Genomic DNA, 21,510 nt, shown 5'->3' on the forward strand with positions numbered 1-21,510 from the left:
ACAAAAATAGAAAAGGAACTTGTAGACATACCGCAGAAATGTAACAGAACCGACAAAAGTGTTGTGCAGGCTATATTGCAAGCAGATATGTATGGAGCACCAATACACATAATAGTCGATACCGGTGCGTCAACCAATGTCATGAGCGCAAATTTTTACAAGTACTTGAGTCAAAATAATAGAATACCAGTATTGCCAGTGAAGAATTGTCGTGTAACAGGTGCGATAGGTGCACAATCACATATCATAAAGCACCAGGTGCAAGTCGAGTTTACGGTAGGAAATGAAGCAATGAAAAGCTCGTTCCTAGTAGTTAAAGGATTAGGTGTAGCTTGCATCCTGGGGATGGAATTTTTACGCCAGAGGGACGCAAAAATCGACCTCTTGTGCGGGGAAGTAAGCCTTATGAATGAGGGTACACGTGTAGTTTTGCCGTTGTTGAGGACACGGGAAGTGCACGGTAAATATTGCCGGAGCTTTCAGTCGAGATTCGAAGGAACACAGGTAATGAATTTATATTCTGACTTAAGTACAAGACAAGTATATTTTAAAGATTTTATTACTGAAGACAAAGAGGAAAAAAGGAAACTGATAGCCATGAAAGTTAGGGAGTCAGAACATTTGACTGAAGCACAACAAAACGAATTGACTCAGCTACTTACAGATTATGAGAATGTGTTTTCGGAAAAACCCGGTGTTATCGAGGGCTACACCTATAAGATCGAAGTGGTACCTCACGATACTTTCTGTCACGCAAACTACACCATCCCGTGTTCAAATAAGGAGGCAATTACGAAGGAAACAAGAAAAATACTTACAAAGACTAAAAGACGTTCGCTCAGTAGAGCAACGTTTACATTTGTGTGTAGTAGGTTAAGTTTATAGTGTATTTTTTTGTGAGTAAATGTTTAGATTTTAATGTAACATTTAAAGACAATGAGGCACACAAGATTAGTGCGATTCAATTTTGTAGATGTTAAGGAATAATAGTATTTTTAAACAATTGCATTTTGAAAAAAAAGAACGTAGATTTAAGAATATTTTACAAATTTCATGTTTAAAAATGCTTTAAAAATATTAAAAAACAATTCAACAGCATTTAATGATGAAAGAATTTTTCATTAGTGTGTCATGAATATTTTTGAACTGTAGTAGTAAGGCAACTTATGAAATTCAATATTATAGTGTATACGTTGTTCTATGTATTTATGTCTATACCGATCTTGAAATATGTTCAATCATAATTTACTTAACAATATCAGTGCAGGGTGTACATCACCCAAGGTACCTCATGTGTTGTAGACAAGGTACAAAGCAAATCAGTAAATGCGACTACCGCTAAGCACTGGTAAAATATATTGCCATCTGCTAAGGCAGAGATTTGCACGAATTTGTAGTGTAAACAAAAGTCACAAATCTAACACTAATCTAGGAACTTGCACGCTAGGCCTAGATTATAAAATGTGTACGATAATGCGAGAGGCAAGGTTTTGTCAAGTCGAGCCTGGCTCTGGAGGGCAAGTACGCAATGAGTGGGCAGACATGACATGGGGACTTACCTCAGATGAGACGGAAATACAATTGTATAGTCAAAAAATCTGAAGCCAAGTACGACTCTAAGTGGAAAATGAAAAGAGATAATTAGTGCGAGAGACTGGTAAAATCCAGCACGAGCCAAAATCCAGTTCAGACTGAATGAAATACATTAGTGTTTGTGAACTAATCGAAACAGTTACTTTAAGCAGTGTGAAAAACTGTGAAGGTGAAACTGTGAAATGGACAGTGAAGTGCTAGTATTGAACGTTCAACAGCGGTAAGGACGCCAAACGCCAATATTACGCACGAAAAACTGTGAATTTGCTTATAAATGTGAACTGTTAACGTGAAGTGAACCCACAGTAAATATTTTTGGGACAGACTTTAGTTTCAGTGAGCACAATAATGCGAGATTGGAATGCGATGCGTGGACTGTTGCAAAACAGCGACCGCAGAAACGGCGAATGTTTGTGCTAAGCTCGTATTGGGACACGCACCAGTGCCTGCGAGTGCGGCGAAAACAAATAATTTTGTCAAGACAAAAACTGACGTGTAATGGAAACAGTATTGCATCAAAACTGCATTCACGGGAGAAGGTCCATGTCATGTATTCTGCAAGACAGTGCTGGCTTGACACTCGGAAACTGGCGAAAGCTTAACAACAACTACCGCACTAATAAATGCTTCTTTCCCACTAGCGTAACCATCTGCAGCGTGAAACAAATATTACGTTGGTTGTGTGTATGTTTCATGTACTACGTCGGAGACGCGTAGCAGAGCTGACCCTTGCCAACAAGCGCGGGAGGCGGATATCACCCCACTCCGCCACTCCCGGCCGAGACAGAAGCGCATCGCCAACCGTGCAGCCGATCAGCTGATTCTGACGTTCCGCGACGGCGAGAGACACGCTGGCGTCGAGCGGGCGTTGACTTCTCCGCAGCCTCCGCGAACGCCGAGCACCGAACACACCAACCGACGCCGTCGCGAGCTAAACGTCGCGGCGTAGATCATCAACGACACCGCAATCATTTGTTATAATGACCTCATTCCTTTGCATAGTGCAACGAAAAATTGTTGACAAAGTATGCACATCCTGTACTCCAATGACATCCCAGAAACAATTAAGTGAAAGTAACCAAAGCAGTTAGTCTGTCGCTCCGCCGAGGTTTTCCCCAGGTTTCCCTACGGCCGCGCCAAATGGGGAGCGAACAGTTGACACCCCTGGGACTTCAAATATTCCGGACAAACTCGTGCTTGTATACCTTTGAACACTGCAAAAGTTGAAAACCGAAAAAGAAGCAGCCAAAATGAAATTAATTATATTCTAAGTCCTTTTGTACATGACTGTATACGTAACCAATTGTATATTATATTGTTACGTAGATAATTTCATCTGTATTACACTTTGTGTGCAACACACCTGAGTAATTACAACATACGATGTGACATATGTAAACTGTGAAAGAAAAATCTGCATGTGGACACTGTGGACATGAAAGAGGAAATATTTATGTCAAAAAATACGAACATTTTTTATGACATAAACATTTCGGGGGGTAATATAGCGTCCCCAGTGCTATATTACGAAAGGACTTGAAAAACAGTATTTATAAATTGAATAATATGTTTTTATCGTGTAGCAGTAAAATAATAATCTTTCTGTCCAAGTTTCAAATGCAAAGAAATAATTTATGACAAAATGATCTAAAGAGACGACAAGATACACTCTTTTGTTAATTTTTTCAGTCGTCTCGACTTCCTCTTTTGTCTTGAATGTGCATAGAGGGACATCTTGCGAGTGCTGGCAAATGTAAGCATATTTGTATGAGTTAAGCATATAATATACTGATTTAATATTATTGTGCACTTTTAATTTGTAAGAGGTGATCCCAATTTCATGTCCGCCTTCCTTGAATTAACCTGCATTCAAGTAATTTACAGTTCAACAATCGCAGCGGCCGATGCAGCCAACGACGCCATTACGTGGCGATATTAACTTATGAAAAATTAGCGGAAGCGGAAAACTCGCCCGCTATTAACATAATATTAATTTTTCTCCACAGCCGCACGAAGTTGCAGAAATACGTACCTTTAAGACTGTTATTTTCAGTACCATAGCCGAGACCCAGAGCCAGGACTTTGACTACAATACAATGGTTAACGGAGGTAAGAAAAATACTCTCGCGCGTGTGTGGGCCGCAATTGTAATTAATAACTAAAGATCTTTTGCTTTAAAGTGAACTGACTAGCCGAGGAAATTAATATGAAAAATTTATTACGTTTTACAACTTATATGCTCATGTTTTAAGATTCAGCGAGTCTAACATTCATTAACGTAACAAATAATTTGAAATTAATATTGTTAAAAAGGAGAACTTCAGGAAAGAATTTAATCGTAAAATCAAAATTAAATGGAATATCATTTTTATTAAGGCCCACCACGTAAGTCGGCAACAATCAAAAAATAATAATAACTATAACAATATGTATATATTAAATTACGACGACCGACGGACGCGAGAAGTGCTGCAATCTTCTTGTCATGGACTGAGTGGTATTCCTTATCACATCGGCACTTATCGAAGCACATGAGCTGACATTTCTCTCTCGCGTATCTTCAGGTGTAGTTGAACGTCTTTATAAACAATGTCTTAGCGAATCTCCAGAAGAAAAAAATCCAGATGCTTCAAGTTTGGCGAACGAGCCGGCCACGACACATCTCCTCCGCGTCCAGCCCAGCGATATGGGAATTGACTCTACAACTCATTTATAGCCATCAGCGAAAAATGTGCCGGACACCCATCGTCTTGATAACACATTCTGTTCCTTGCTCCTAAAGTTATTACTTCCAATAACTGACCTAATGTTTCTTGCACGAATGTGGTATACTTCCTTCCAGCAAGATTTCCTTCGATGAAATAGGGGCCTATAATTCTCTCTACAAGAATCCCACACTACACACTCACCGACCACGGTTTTTGGTGTGCAACTTACCGCAGCCAACATGGATTTTCATTTGTTCAATAGAACATGTTATCCAAATTAACATTTCCTTAGTTAGTGAATGTAGCCTCGTCAGTAAATAAAATCAAATTAATAAATGAGTCATCCCTCTGAATCTGGAGTTGAGCCCATCGACAGAATAGAATTCAATGTGACGCAAACAATTCGTTCCAGTTAATTCTTGGTGCAGACTGATATGTTAAGGATGATATGTGTGGCGATGCACAACACGAACAACACTACTCTGGCTCATGCCAGATCCCCTTGCGATTTGACACGAACTAACGCAGGGATCTCGAACCACAGTGGCAAGAGTACCAATTTCCGTTTCCTCGTTAGTAACTTTCCTTTACCGGATATGTTTCCAATGTTATAAAGATCCAGTTTCTCTCAATTTATCATACACATACTTAAATGTAGAACGTAGGGTGAGTACGTTGAGTATATCTTTCAACATATAAGTTTCTAGCTCTCACTGAACTTCGTTGGCATTCTCCATAAATGAGAAGCATATCGACTTCTGCTTCGAAGGAATACATCATTCATATTGTCTTGATTCGACGATACTAGTCTTATAGTTCCTATTAAGGCAAAAAGGAATACAAATGTCTCAAAAATGAGATCGACAGGAAGTGCAAAATGGCTAAGCAGGGATGGCTAGAGGACAAATGTAAGGATGTAGAGGCTTATCTCACTAGGGGGAAGATAGATACTGCCTACAGGAAAATTAAAGAGACCTTTGGAGACAAGAGAACCACTTGTATGAACATCAAGAGCTCAGATGGAAACCCAGTTCTAAGCAAAGAAGGGAAAGCAGAAAGGTGGAAGGAGTATATAGAGGATCTGTACAAGAGCGATGTACTTGAGGACAATATTATGGAAATGGAAGAGGATGTAGATGAAGATGAAATGGGAGATACGATACTGCGTGAAGAGTTTGACAGAGCATTGAAAGACCTGAGTCGAAACAAGGCCCCCGGAGTAGACAACATTCCATTGAAATGTTCTGAGGCATCAAGGGATCACCAATTTAGTACTGGAGGGCAGCGTGGAGGGTAAAAATCGTAGAGGGAGGCCAAGAGATGAATACACTAAGCAGATTCAGAAGGATGTAGGTTGCAGTAGGTACTGGGAGATGAAGAACCTTGCACAGGATAGAGTAGCATGGAGACCTGCATCAAACCAGTCTCAGGACACTGAAGACCACAACAACAACAACAGTTCCTATTAGTGTTGTATTGCGAAACCGTCGAATGGTGTTTACATGTCAATGGCACGTTAGATGGATACGCCGTATTCGGCAATATTTACTATTTGCACGATATACGACAGAGAATTGTCAGAGCATGTGCTTCGATAAGTGCCGATGTGATAAGGAATACCGCTGAATCCGTAAGAAGAAGATTGCTGCACTGCATTGATACCAATGGTCATCACTTAGAACACCTTCTGTAAACTGACGTTCATGTCATCTTTTGGACCTTCGTTGACCTTCAAAGACCTTACTGTTACACCACATTGGATTTGTCTCGATAGCCGCTATCAGAAACTAAGTACTGAACTACAGCGACCCTACCTAGCAACAAAAAACTAACGTCATATCATGGTCCTCGTTGCCCTATGCAATATTTGTCCCACAAACGTGTGAGCTCCTATCATACTTTCGAAGTTATTCTAGGTGGCAGTAGTTAGTGACTCACCCTGTATACTATAATTTTGAAGATATTCTCTCCAATCCGAATAAGCGAAATTTCTGTTCGGGTTGTGTTTTACCCCTTAAAAGTGAAATTGGACACAAAAAGAACACCTATTACTTTATTTTGCTCCCTTTACACACCCGCCAAGTATCATGAAGGCCGTTGACTGACACTTGGGAGTGTTTCCTTGGGAGTACACTTTCAGTGATGTGTCTGAATCTCTTTGAAGCAGTGGCAGTCCATTCTTCCTCAGGAGCCGAAACCAGAGTAGGTAGCGACGTTGGACGCTGGCGTCTAGAGAGGTGTTCCATTGTGCTCCGGTTCGGGCTCTGAGCAGGGCAGCCCACTGCAGCAATGTTACAGTCCACAAACCATTACCTTGCAGATCTGCATTATGACACAGTGTATTGTGATGCTGATACATACAGTCATAGTCTCCCAAGTGTTCTTCTACTATATGCAGTGCTGAAGTCTGTAAAATGTGTTCGTATCGTTCGCATTTAACGTTTTCTTAACTGCAATTAAGGGACCACCCCCTCGCCACGAAAAACACCCACAAACCACAACACTGCCTTCCCCGTACTTCACCACTGGCATGTAATGTTATCAGGCATTTAGCGTTTTCTTAAGCGCAATTTTGGGGTCACATCCTAACCACGAAAAACGCCCTCATAGCGTAACGCTACCTTCTCTGTATTTCACTGTTATTCATACACATAACGCCAGGTAACGTTCTCCAGGTACTCACCAAACCCGAACTCTTCCATCGGACTGCCACAGGGTATAGCGTGATTCGTTACGCCACATCACTCGTTTCCAGTCATGCACTGTCCAGGGCACTGTTCAGGGGCGTCGCACTTTACAGCACCTCAAGCATCGCTTAGCAGTGAGTACAGAAAATTGTGGCCTGTGTCCGCAGCTCGTCGTCTTGCGGTAGCGTTCTCGCTTCCCGCGCACAGGGTCCCGGGTTCGATTCCCGGTGGGGTCAGAGAATCTCTTCTGCCGCGTGATGACGTGTGTTCATCATCTTTTTATCATCATTGACTCGCAAGTCGCCAAAGTGGCGTCAACTAAAAGGACCTGCAACGCGGCGGCCGAACTTCCCCGCTTGGGTCGTCCCGGCCAACAATGCCATATGATCATTTCATTTGTGGCTTATAAAGAGGTGCTCGACCGTTTCATCCAATTCGTTTAACTTCATATGCACAGTCACTGTGTTAGTTGCATTGCTTTGTTGTATTTTATAGCCTTTGAAAATGACAGAGTGTCGAAAAGCGTAAGGTGATTTTAGAAATAGTAAAAAGAGTGGTCATGACACCAGAAAAGTAGTTAACGAGCACTCTGAAACTCACGAGTAACTCCATCACCTACATGGGTATATACGTCGATACTGTGCAAATCACACTTAAGCGCCTGGGAAAGGGTTCATCGAACCGCCTTTACAATAATTCTCTATTATTTCACTCTCGAACAGCGCGCGGAAAAGAGGAACACCTGTGTCTCTCCATGCGAGATGTGATTTCCCTTATTTTATTATTTCCCCCTATAAAAGCCGACGTCAACAGAAAATTTTCCCATTCGGAGGAAAAAGTTGGTGATTGAAACTTCATGAGAAGATTCCACAGCAACGAAAAACGCCTTTGTTTTAATTATATCCACCCCAAATCCTGTATCATGTTAGTGTCACTCTCTCTCCTACTTCTCGATTATTAAAAATGTGATGCTCTCCTTTGAACTTTCTCTATGTACTCAATTAATCTTATCCGGAAAGGATCCCACACAGCGCAGCAGTACTCCAAAAGAGGACGGACAAGCTTAGTATAGACAGTCTCACTAGGAGATCTGTTGCCACTTCTAACTGTTCTTCTAATAAATCGCAGTATTTGGTTCGCCTTCTCCACAACGTTTTGTATGTGTTGTTTCCAATTTACGTTGTTCCTAATTGTAATTCCTAGGTATTTAACTGAATTTACGGCATTTAGATTTGATGATTTATCGTGTTACAGTAGTTCAACGGATTTCTTTTAGCACTCATGTGGATGACGTCACACTTTTCATGATTTAGGGTCAACTGCCAATTTTCGCTCCATACAGATATGTTTTCTAAATCATTTTGCAAATTGCTTTAACCTTCTGATGACTTTACTAGACGAGAAACGACAGCATAATCTACAAATAAGACGACTCCTCAGATTGTCTCCTAAATCAATTATACAGATAACGAACAGCACGGGCCTATAATCCTACCTTGGGGATCGCGACAAATCACTTCTCTTTCACTTGATGACTTACCATCAATTGCTGCGAACTGTGGCCTGTCTGACGAAGTGACGAATCCAGTCACGCGTTTAAGGCTGCTGCTACTGCTTCTCTACTGGCAACGCAATGTTCCACATTACTTTCATATCGGCGGGCTGGCCTCTCGTCACGTTTAGTGGTCAATTCCAAAACACGAATAGCCTTGTCTGGATACTTTTGTTCAGACATAGTAATAACGAGAAGTATTATAAATGGCGTGTAGTTATAAATAGCGAAAACCAGTTTGGGCGAACCTACAAGAGAATAAAAACAAAAACTTTCCATTAAACATGATTATGCATAGGAGCCAAATAAAAACAAAAACTTTCCATTAAACATGATTATGCATAGGAGCCATGTGGGAGATAATTGTGAATATGGTGCTAAAGTCTGTGAAGACACTTAATTCTGAGTGGTCTTCCTTTTTTTTGTTTTCTCTTGTTGTATCACTGCAGTACGAAAAAACAGTACTTATCTTTGGAGATTCACGCGTTTGTTCTACAGCAGAATATATAACGGTGTAGTCTGTTTATTATGTTGTGCTACATATTTATTCTCAACATGTTCAAGTTTGGACGTGCAGTTCAAAAATTTCTGTAAATTTGTGTGATACTTTTTGCATTGTTTCAATTTCACGTCATTTTCTGAAATAACTTTGCTGAATGTTACGAGTATAATGATCTCCTACACGAGAGGAAGAGCGAGTGATAAATCTATAGTGAGAAAGTCAAACTGAGTATGGGCGTGAGAGAGTTCACGAGAATAAAGAGATACTGGCGGTTGGAGTTCGAATACTATATCGATTAGTATTGCCCCTAACATTGTGTGTAGAAAATATCTGACTCGTTCAAACAGTGTACGCCTCGTCAAATGCTCCAGGCCACGTTCACAATGTAAACATGGGAAAGCCGTGATAGCGGTTTGGCTGGACTGAATTTGCTGCTTTGACGCAGGCGCCAAAAACTGATGAAATTTTTATTTTTCATCTGTAAGCTAATATGGTTTCGCACCCGTTAAGAAAGTGGAAGGGTTATACAAGGTGAGTCACTAACTACTGACACCTAGAATAACTCCGAAAGTATGACAGTAGCTCAAAAGTTTGTGGGACAAATATTGCATTGGACAACGGGGAGCATGATATGATTTTTGTTGCTAGGTACGGTGGCGTCATAGATATGAGGTCAAATTTTTTTTTAATGGGATGCTGTAGTTCAGTACTTAGTTTCTGATACCGGCTATCAAGACAAATCCAATGTGGTGTAACAGTAAGGTCTTTGAAGGTCAACGAATCTCCAAAACATGGCATGAACGGCCGTTAAAAAAAAAAATGGCTCTGAGCACTATGGGACTCAACTGCTGAGGGCATTAGTCCCCTAAGAACTAGTTAAAACTAACTAGCCTAAGGACATCACAAACATCCATGCCCGAGGCAGGTTTCGAACCTGCGACCGTAGCGGTCTGGCGGTTCCAGACTGCAGCGCCTTTAACCGCACGGCCACTTCGGCCGGCGAACGTCCGTTTACAAAAGGTGTTCGAAGTGATAACCATTGGTATCAATGCAGTGCAGCAATCTTCTTCTTACGGATTCAGCGGTATTCCTTATCACATCGGCACTTATCGAAGCACATGCTCTGACAATTCTCTGTCGTATATCGTGCAAATAGTAAATATTCGCCGAATACGGCGTATCCATTTAACGTGCCATTGACATGTAAACACCATTCGACGGTTTCGCAATGCAACACTAACAGGAACGATAAGACTAGTATCGTCGAATCAAGCGAATATGAATGATGTATTCCTTCGAAGAAGAAGTCGATATGCTTCTCATTTATGGACAATGCCAACGAAGTTCGGTGAGAGCTAGAAACTTATATGTTGAAAGATATACTCAACGTACTCACCCTACGTTCTACATTTAAGTATGTGTATGATAAATTGAGAGAAACTGGATCTTTATAACATTGGAAACATATCCGGTAAAGGAAAGTTACTAACGAGGAAACGGAAATTGGTACTCTTGCCACTGTGGTTCGAGATCCTTGCGTTAGTTCGTGTCAAATCGCAATGGTATCTGGCATGAGCCAGTGTTGTTCGTGTTGTGCATCGCCATACATATCATCCTTACCATATCAGTCTGCACCAAGAATTAACTGGAACGAATTGTTTGCGTCACATTGAATTCTATTCTGTCGATGGGCTCAACTCCAGATTCAGAGGGATGACTCATTTATTAATTTGATTTTATTTACTGACGAGGCTACATTCACTAACTAAGGAAATGTTAATTTGCATAACATGTTCTATTGAGCAAATGAAAATCCATGTTGGCTGCGGTAAGTTGCACACCAAAAACCGTGGTCAGTGAGTGTGTAGTGTGGGATTCTTGAAGACAGAATTATAGGCCCCTATTTCATCGAAGGAAATCTTGCTGGAAGGAGGTATACCACATTCCTGCAAGAAACATTAGGTCTGTTATTGGGAGTAATAACATTAGGAACAAGGAACAGAATGTGGTATCAAGACAATGGGTGTCCGGCACATTTTTCGCTGATGGCTATAAATGAGTTGTAGAGTCAATTCCCATATCGCTGGATTGGACGCGGAGGAGATGTGTCGTGGCCGGCTCGTTCGCCAAACTTGACGTCTCTTTATTTTTCTTGTGGGCATTCGTAAAAGACATTGTTTATAAAGTCATTCCAACTACACCTGAAGATATGTGAGGGAGAACTGTCACAGCAAGTGTTTCGGTAAGTGCCGATGTGATAAGGAAAACCCCTCGGTTCGTGATAGTAAGATTGCAACACCGTATTGATGCCAGTGGTCTTCTCTTCGACCACCTTCTGTTCATGCCACCTTTGTGAGCGTTCACCTTCAAAGACCTAACTGTTACATATCATTAAATTCATCTCGATAGCCGCTATTGGAAAATAATTACCAAACTATAGCATGACATTAAAAAAAATTGAACAAACAAAAGTTGACCTGCATATCTCTGAAGCAACCCGACGTATTAACAAAAAGCCAACGTCATATTATGACCCCCGTTTTCCCATGCAACTTTTGTCCGACAAACTTTTCAGCTCCTATCACACTGTCGGAGCTATTCTTGGCGGCAATAGTTAGTGACTGTGGAAACAGTCAACAGATATCAGTTGAAACATGAAATTAAGTCGCTGGTATAGATGTTTGTGGATGTAACGGACAAAATGCATTTTTATACTCTGGGACATGACGTGATTGTCCACATTTTAAAAACTGTAAACCTGGGAGTATACATTGTATGATGTGCAGGAAACAGTATATTATTCTACATAAGAACGTTAATTAAAGACAATTCCAGTTGCTTCTGACCAACCTACATCCAGCGGGAAGAGGCGTTGGAATACTTTCGTCACCAAATAGATTACGCACACGACAAGACGACGCAGCGGCTATCCTTTACTGCTAACTGATCCCCCGCAACTTCGACACTAAAGCCTAGCTGCTAACGGCCTGATCCATCACACACGTGTCGGCAACATTGTAATTCCTCGTCACCATAAACTTTTCCCTCTACATAGACTCTGAAAGCAATAGAGGTAATTTTTAATGTTATATTATTTTCAGAATGAGATTTTCACTCTGCAGCGGAGTGTGCGCTGATATGAAACTTCATGGCAGACTAAAACTGTGTACCGGGCCGAGACTCGAACTCAGGACCTTTGCCCTTCGCGGCACACAGTTTTTATCTGCCAGGAAGTTTGATATCAGCGCACACTCCGCTGCAGAGTGAAAATCTCATTCTGGAAACATCCCCCCAGGCTGTGGCTAAGCCATGTCTCCGCAATATCCTTTCTTTGAGGAGTGCTAGTTCTGCAAGGTTCGCAGGAGAGCTTCTATAATGTTTGGAAGGTAGGAGACGAGGTACTGGCAGAAGTAAAGCTCTGAGGACGGAGCGTGAGTCGTGCTTGGGTAGCTCAGTTGGTACGGTAGCTCAGCGTGTTCGATGAGAGGGTAACCTGCCCTCTGTAATAAAAAAAACTGAGTTAATCGATCAACAACGAACTTAAACGGTTGTTTTACGACGTCCGCCCCGAGCAGACACAATGAACGAAAGTTTTATATCATTTTATATCATTTTAATTGAGTTCATCGATACGTTTTGCTTTCCAATAAATTTTATTCCGGAATGACATAATTCAGGTACCCACGTACACATTGTTATTATATCAATTTCCGTAGTTATTTACTCATTTATATAGTTGTGTACTTAGTTTTGATTGTTATTTTGTGTGTTTTGGGGAGTTGTAATGCAACATACGTGTGTTCAGTAATATTGTTGGAGAAGATTACTTGCTTGTATTTTGTGAAATGTGTGCAAGCTATGGCATCTGAATGTTCTAAGATGACAGGCAGTTACGGTTATGTAAGCGTAGGCTTCCGCGGCCCTGATGAAGGCTAGCTGCAACGCTGGCCGAAACGTTGGCGCATTTTAAATTATGACGATGCGGTCTGATACCCTGAAGAATTTTATTGAAGGAGTTACGGTTATGTTCTGGAACTTGTCAAATTGCAATATTCGCAATGTCGTGGGTGAGCTTCCTCATTCTTTCAGTTACTTGCGGCCAATATTATGATTTGTCTGAGTTATTATATAAAGGCATTCTAATGGATTTCGCAATTTTATTTTTTTAATGTTTTGTTTACAAATTGAGAAAGCGCCTCTTACAGTAACATTGATAACGAAATGGATTTTTTCAGCTCTCTTGTGATTAAATGATACTTTATTATCCTCCTGAATTAAATATTTAGGCATGCTTACGGCCAAAATTAGATACTTAAAGTTGCAAATAGAATTCTACAGACAGACTCCAACTACGAGTACTTTTGTCCTGTAAATTAAAAAATAACAATTTGTCTCTTAACAAAACTTGCACATAAGTTTCATTTATAGCCTCTTTCGTCACAGGCTGCGACTGACTTTTGTATGAAATACCTTTCTAGATAGTATAAATGTTTCTAAGTGTAAAGTTTTAGCAGCGGATGTTTACAATTAAAGTGCAGCTACTCACCTAAGTCCAGTATAAGCTAAAATTATCTTGTAGCAGCGAAGCTTTGTAGATATTGTAAGGCGTTAATGCGGAGCCTATTTACGATGGAAAAAGTAGTTCCTGTTTTGGTCACCAAGTGCAAATATGGCGCTGTAGAACATCTCGCCGACGTTTCTAATGCTCATATTGAACAAATTGTGTAAGTGGCAGATATTAATAAAATTAACATTACCCCTTTCTCACTTGTTTGAATTTTTCTGCCCATGTCCCGTTCCGAATTATACGAGGAAACGTTTCAACAAGTATATTTGCATTCCAGCTTGAATCGATTCTGCATTAATGCATTAGAATATTTAGGTAGTTTCGCTACCATACGATGGTTAAAGCGTACGCTGGACCTCTGTGAGTAGCTGCACTCTTGTACAATCACCTGGGAAAGAAAGAAAATAGAGAACATCATGAAGTTTTCAGGTGGTGGTTTTCTATTTCCAGTAGGTGAAAACCGCGACCTGAGGCGGCTCTGACGTCACAGTGTGTTTACCATGAGCAGCGCTGCACTTGCGAGACAGCGCCAATGGCAGCGCGGGAGCACTAGTGGTTGGGGGCGGTTGGGGGGGGGGTGGAGGTGGAGGTGGAGGCAAAGGGCAGGCGTGACGCGCGGCCTGCTAAATGATTCAGCCGGGCATTGATTCCGGACCGCCAGTTAGCGCTGTTGCCACCACGCCCCGGGGAACCACCCGTCCAAGTTCGGGGAGCGCCGGCACCGAGGCGGACAGGATCAGAGAGACGCATAACTTGCTGCAAACACCTCAGTCTCGGTGCCCGTTTCTTGCATTTAATCTACCAAACTGTCGTAGGATTTCTTTTTCTTTCCCGCCCTCTAGTAATGTTTGAGACTGCCAGTGCGTCTTTCATCTTGACAGCCTCAGGAGGCTTCACGCCAGCGTCGTGTAACACCGCCTCTGGCCTTGACGCTGGGCTCAGTTCGGCGGCCGAGCCGGATTAGCCGAGCGGTCAAACGCGCTGCAGTCATAGACTGTGCGGCTGGTCCCGGCGGAGGTTAGAGTCCTCCCTTGGGCATGGGTGTGTCTGTTTGTCCTTAGGATAATTTGGGTTCAGTAGGGTGTAAGCTTAGGGACTGATGACCTTAGCAGTTAAGTTCCATAAGATTTCACACACATTTGAACATTTTGTTTTTCAGTTCGGCGAAGCGTGTCCACTGAAGCCACTCATTGATGATTAGATCCCAGACAGTTACCAACTTCCGGCGATGTTGGTCTCTTGGTTTCTCCCGGTGTTCCAAATAGTCCCTGACATTATCTACGGCATTACGATGGCCTGGTTTACCGGGTCAGTCGGGTTCGCCAGACCAGCAATGTACGCATGCAGCTCTGTGAACACGGATGTTGTCACCTTGATAAGCGCAGCATGTACATCATGCAGGTGTAGAGCAAGGAGAAACACTTGGTCACCTAGAACGCCGAAATAAACGTCCAAGTAAATTTTCACGGTGACCCGGATGAGTGGACCCAAGTCGCTGTACGAAAAATACCCCTAGAACATCGCAGAACAATCTACGGCTTATACTACACTGTCACGCTGTCAAACGTTCGATTGGGCCGTCAATGTACTTGTTGAATTACAGCGTTTGAAAAGAGGCAAAACAGTTGATCTGCGGGACCACACAACTCGCATCTAATCGGCTACTGTCCAATCTACGACTTTTGACCCATTTACTTATAGGATGTTCGGCTTCATGTGTCGCTGTGAAGCACGGCCATCTGCGAGGTAATCGACACCAAATGTCTACTGTACGTAGTTCCCTTCGCAATACTCGCTCGGAAACTGACTGAGGCGGATTTGTATTCACTAATAGAAGAACTTCGTGTCAATGACACAGCATGACGCTTGGCACTGGTCCCTTGGGATTACGATCATTTTATGATAACTGTCACTTGGTTTGGAGTGGGGCACCATTCCTTGTACACTCTTGAGATAGTCTGCATCGATAAACACAAATACACACACACACACAAAGACACACACACACACACACACACACACACACACACACACACACACGCTTTAAAAAAATGTTCAAATGTCTGTGAAATCTTATGGGACAACTGCTAAGGTCATCAGTCCCTAAGCTTACACACTACTTAACCTAAATTATCCAAAGGACAAACACATGCACCCATGCCCGAGGGAGGACTCGAACCTCCGCCGGGACCAACCGCACAGTCCATGACTGCAGCGCCGTAGACCGCTCGGCTAATCCCGCGCGGCACACACGCTTTACACTACACTACACTACACTGCCACGACCTGTGATAGCTGTGGAAGATCACGTGAATGACTGGTCCGACTTTTACACCGTATAAAGCGCTCCAGTGCTTCGTGTGTGCTCGTCCGTTGAGTTAATTAACTTAACAGCATTCGGACCTTACAGACTTACAACGTCGGAAAATTGTCATTGTCTCATTGTCGTGGCACCTAGAAAAATAAACGGAATAAAGATTGCAATCCGGGATCTAAGTTCAAGTTTTATGTTGTATGACCGTTATGTGGGTTGACCGTTATTAGTGGCCTAAAATAAAAATTTCCTGGAAATATTAATTTTTCAGAATAAAAATTTTGATCGGGGCTCTAGTAGACACATCTTAATCTAAATAATAACTTTCCGCAGTCCCGGGCGCCGCTCAGCCAGAGGTTGGAAATTCCGCTCCAGCCTGCCTGCACGTATGTCCGCCGCAACCGTTCAAGGAGGTCAGCTGGCAGCAACGAAGACACAGGCAGGGCAGTGGTTTCCCTCTAGCCTTGTGAGCTTCACGGGACCCGTTCCGCCAGCTGCACGTCACAACAAGCTGCGCTGCCAGTCGAAAGTGAGTAGCCAGGTATACGTGCAACTCATTTACCACAACGGTGGACACGGCAAAGTGAACTAACCGAAATTAAAGGAGATTGAGGAGAAATTAAGAACTGAGGAACATGTACGAGTCACGAGAAGGAGCACGGATCCATCAGGGAAAAAGTTGTCGTGTACATATGAGGCAGCTTCAAATAAATCGATAAGCGTCTCGAAATCTCGGAATCTTGTAGCACTCTTTCTGCAAAACGGTGACAGGTTCAGGTAACGATTGTAGAGATGGTTAGCTATCACCGAAAACGTATCATTGAATTCTGGTGATTGTCGTGGCCAGAAGGATGCAACAATTCATGCTCGTGCTGCTAAAACCAGCCTTGGATGATGCGAGATGCACAAAGAGGGGAGGGGCCTGTCGTCTTGTGACACAGCATCGTCATCCGGAAACAAAAGTTGTACCGAGCTGTGGATCTAGCCAGCCCAAATCATCAAATAACCCTCGGTAGTAATGTGACCCTGCAGAGTAATCACGAGGCCCGTCGAATACCACGATTCGGCTGCCCATTTCATCACCGTATCTCCATCATGTTTCACTCTTTGGACTTAAAGTGGACCACAAGTTGGATACGGCGTGAAACAAAACTCATCCGTCCAGCTGAATTTCTTCCATTGCTCCATTGTCCAGAAGTTATCTGTTGGGTACCACGTTTTCCTTCTACAGGCAACCGCAACACAGACGAGTGGTTCTGGAGTTACAGCTCGCCGTGCAACTCCCGGCTTGTTGTTTTGCTGCTGGTAGCGGTTGCGTGTTGCGACATTCATTTCTGTAGTTACTCTGACAACTATCGTCCTCTTATTTTTCGTTACAATCCTCTTCCCTGACCGTCTGTCTCGATCGCTCGGCACACACATTCTTCCGCGCTGCGACTCAGCGGGTAATTTTTTTCGGCTGTCCCCGTACACGGTACAAACCTTCCATTGGCGGCTCTTGAAACACCAAACACTTGGGCTACGAATGCACCCACCATACAAGCACCAGCATTTTGGCCACTTAACTCCGACGTGCTGGACTCACAACTACGTAGGACGCTGCTGTGGCCACGACTGACACGCGCAACGCACTGAGGACGTTGTACACGTGGCGCCGGGGTCAAACACAGCCCCCAACCTCCAGGCTTGGCTGGCACCTGCATTTGTGTTCAAAGCGTGCGCCTCTCATCGTGTTTCCGTGTTTCGTCCAATCCGAATACATCAGTTTGCCATACAATTCCTTGTTGCGCAGAAAGAACAACTGCCGGTAATCCTCTAATCATCAGTCTATCACATTTTTCCCGTATGATCATCCGGTGAGGCGTAACATATTCCTTGATTCATTACAGAAATTAAGAGCACTGCGTGGAAACAGAAAACCTCTCCTTCGGACACGACGCCCTACGTCACTAGCACCTTTGTGGCGCTGTTGCTCTTACTAACTGATTTCGTAAGGAAAGACGCTCCACTTCATCGTTTCTTCTCTGTCTCGTCTGTTATTCCCATCTGATGAGGGTCCGACATTTGTGAACAATATTCGAGAATATGAATCGCGACGGTTCGTGGTTACATGGACAGCACGACCTCTTTCGTGTGGACAATACCAGAGACAGTATGAAATCTAAAATCCTCTTTGTGTGTTGCATGGAAAACGTTCCGTACCACTTGGGGGAGGCATGTAGGCTGGCCGCTGTCATTCACACCGCAGGAGTGTCCACGTTTGATATGATGAGCGTGACGATAGCATACCACAATCAAATCTTTCACAGCACTCACGTTTGCCAGACTGTAATAAACTCGAGCCTGCTTGTACTAGCTTTCCTCGAGGAACTGAAATCCTTTCTTCGCACAGAATGACAAGGTGACTCATTGACACCGAGTAATAATTTTATGTGCAACGAGCCGCAAAATGCTTCGGCCTGGTTTTAAGTTCAATGGGCAGTTACCCAATATTTATTCCACGTTCTCGGCATTTTGTCTTGTCTCTGCAAGTAGCTTCGAGAGGCCAAGTCGTTCCGAACGGTAGCTGTTTCTGATTCGACAAACATTTATAATTTCTTCTACCATTTTATCTCTTTTATTTGTGGTTCCATTTTACAGCCACTTTATTGTTACAGACAACACAGAAATGTAGTACATCATCGCTACTGCAGGGTTACACTTGCGATGTGTTGTGTTTGTTGGAGTTGGATGCGTCTCTCTGCAAGGAGACTGTATTTGCAGGGCACATCGGGAGGTTTTTGAGCCAGCTTTCTTAACGGATTCATCACACTGACCAAACTTCAAGAGATCAATTAAAAGGACTGCCGTAATCTCAGGTCTAGTCATGTCGTCTGCTTTCTCCTCAAGAGAGGAGCAATGGTGTGCTGTACTACGAATTGCATCCCCCGAGATCTAACCATCACTACTGGCACTTTTTGTCAACAACTTAGACGTCTTGCAGACGCGGTCTTAAGAACAACAACCAGGAAGATTGCGTGAAGCGATGCTGCTCCACGATAACTACCGCCCGCATTCAGCTACACTGACAAAAAGCACTTCACAGGAGTTTGGTTGTGAAGTCATTCCGCAACGACCTTATTCGTTTGACCTTTTTCTGCCTCTATCGAACAACCTTCAAGGAAATTCCTTTCCGGATGAAAATGCGCTCCGAAGCGTGGCTCGACGAGTTCTTAGCCTCATAACCACGTGATTTCTGTAGCAGGGGAATCGAAAAGCTACTCCGGCATGGGCACAATGTTCAAAATAGTGAAGAGCAATACGTTATTGATGACTAATGTCTCTGTTATTTGTATGTGTTGTGTTTATTAAACTAATGCAAAAAAATAGGAGCTTAAGCACCAACCCAGTACTAAGTACTACCAGCAACAAGCAATAGCGTCCCCGAGAGGGACGCTGCTCTCATCAAAGGTGCGCTGCTGCCCAGATGTACTGTATTAAGGCCACACAAGTACAATGAATAAACGTTACTGTGGCACTAAAGTATTTCACAATACTTTTGGTCAGTTTTAAGATGTCCTATGCACGGTCTGAGTGGACAGAGGCTTTTAATCAATGATTCTTCCAAAGTTTCATGTGTGAATGAAACGGGAAGAAGGTTAAAATGGCTCTGAGCACTATGGGACTAAAGTGAGAACTAGTTAAACCTAACTAACCTAAGGACATCACACACACACATCCATGCCCGAGGCAGCATTCGAACCTGCGACCGAAGCGGTCGCGCGGCTCCACACCGCAGCGCCTAGAACCGCTCGGCCACCGCGGCCGGCCGGGAAGAAGGCCTTGAAACTGGTACAAAGGGAGTTACCCTGGACCACGCACTTGCCAATGGGTCGGAGAATATGTATCTAGATGCAACTGTAGACGAAATAAACGCGCGCGGCGCGTAAATTAATTCCAGAGAAAGTATTCCGCCACTGAAATGCGGGGCAGCGTAAAGTTGCACAGTAATTAGGAGAGATGGAGCCGACGGCGCACTGCGTGCTGCTGGCGGCCCGCAGCGGGCCGGTGGCGCTTCGTGCGGCTCATCACACTGCCGGCGCGACGCACGCGTGCTTACGTTTGTCAGTGCGAGCCGGGACACAGCCGCCACTGCGGAAATCGGCTCTGTCGTCACACAACACAGCGTCTTGTGACGCAACATCGTTATAATTACGCCAATCGCTGCGTGACGTACAACGTCCGTAAGCCGTAATTCAAACTAATGCTGAATGGCTTTGAGATTATTATTGTGCATAGTTACACTAGGTTAATGAGGTCGTAAAACTTGTTGCGTAAGTTGTGGAGACTAGACGCTATTGTTCTCACTACACTCAACGTACTGGCAGTCTTCCACCTTACAATACCCTGTAAATCTGCGATCTGTTAAAGTCAGTATCTCTTACTTCAGCTCGTTATTCTCGTAACTTAACGAAAAAATACTAAGCGCCTTATCTATCAGGAACTACCTTCCATCAATATAACAACATATGCCAGTCGCACCTTTACAATTACTAAAGTCCACAATATTTGCGTTTCTCTTCCATTTCCTCCGTCGTTATCTAGATTTTCTCACATCGCTTGTACGAATAGTTTACGGCTCTGAGGTGTACGGGCAAGAGTCTCATATTGATACCTTTTCCTTGAAAGTCTGTATCACCACCTTCCATATAAAATTCAAAAGACACTTAGATAAAAACAGTGTACATCTGAAACATTCTCTCTTTTACTTCTTATCAAAACGATTAAAAATGCTGTAATCCGAATGTGTTATATATTTTCTACAGTGTTTCTGTGGAACAAAAATAGGTAATACTCTACTAGGAACGATGCCATCAAAGGGCTGAATTCTGTGACGGATAATTCATTATCTCAAAAATAAAAAATGCATCAGGTCCCAATATATTTCTCTCTCTTTCTCTCATTTTTTATGTATTTCATGTAATAAAAGCGATAGTCTTTTACTGAATAAAAATATTGTGTTTATTTCTCGAACGCTAAATCAGAATTTTTCAAATGATGTAACTTCCGATACACCAATTATAGCTGACGCCTACGCAGTTAATGTATACTCTAAGGCAAAAAAAGGACGCAGCATGAAGGAATTATCCAAATGACACGGAAATCGGTGAGTGTGATACCCTTATACAAACAAAACCGACGTCAGAAAATATGAATGATTTCTTCAAGAGAAAGAGGTTCAAAACTTGAACAAGTCATTAACACGTTGGTCCAGCTCTGACCCTTATGGAAGCAGCGCTCGTCTTCGCGTTGATTGACAGAGTTGTCTGATATCATCCTCAGGCATGTCGTACCAAATTCTGTCCTCGTTAAAGCTCGGAAATCCCGAGCTGTTTGGAGCGCCCTTCCCGTAATGTTCCAAACGTTCTCGACTCAGGAGAGATCTGGAGACCCTGCTAGCTCGTTGGCTGGAGTGGAACTGCTGAGTCCCGCTTCGAATGAAGCACCGGTGAGCTGCGACGCGCCGCCGACCTGGCCGCCGCCACCCAGCCCAGCGGCCCGACAGTCGACAGTCGACACTCGCCAGTGGCGGCCTGCGCGGCCACTC

Source organism: Schistocerca nitens, chromosome 8 (assembly GCF_023898315.1).
Source record: "Schistocerca nitens isolate TAMUIC-IGC-003100 chromosome 8, iqSchNite1.1, whole genome shotgun sequence".
Lineage (NCBI taxonomy): Eukaryota > Metazoa > Arthropoda > Insecta > Orthoptera > Acrididae > Schistocerca > Schistocerca nitens.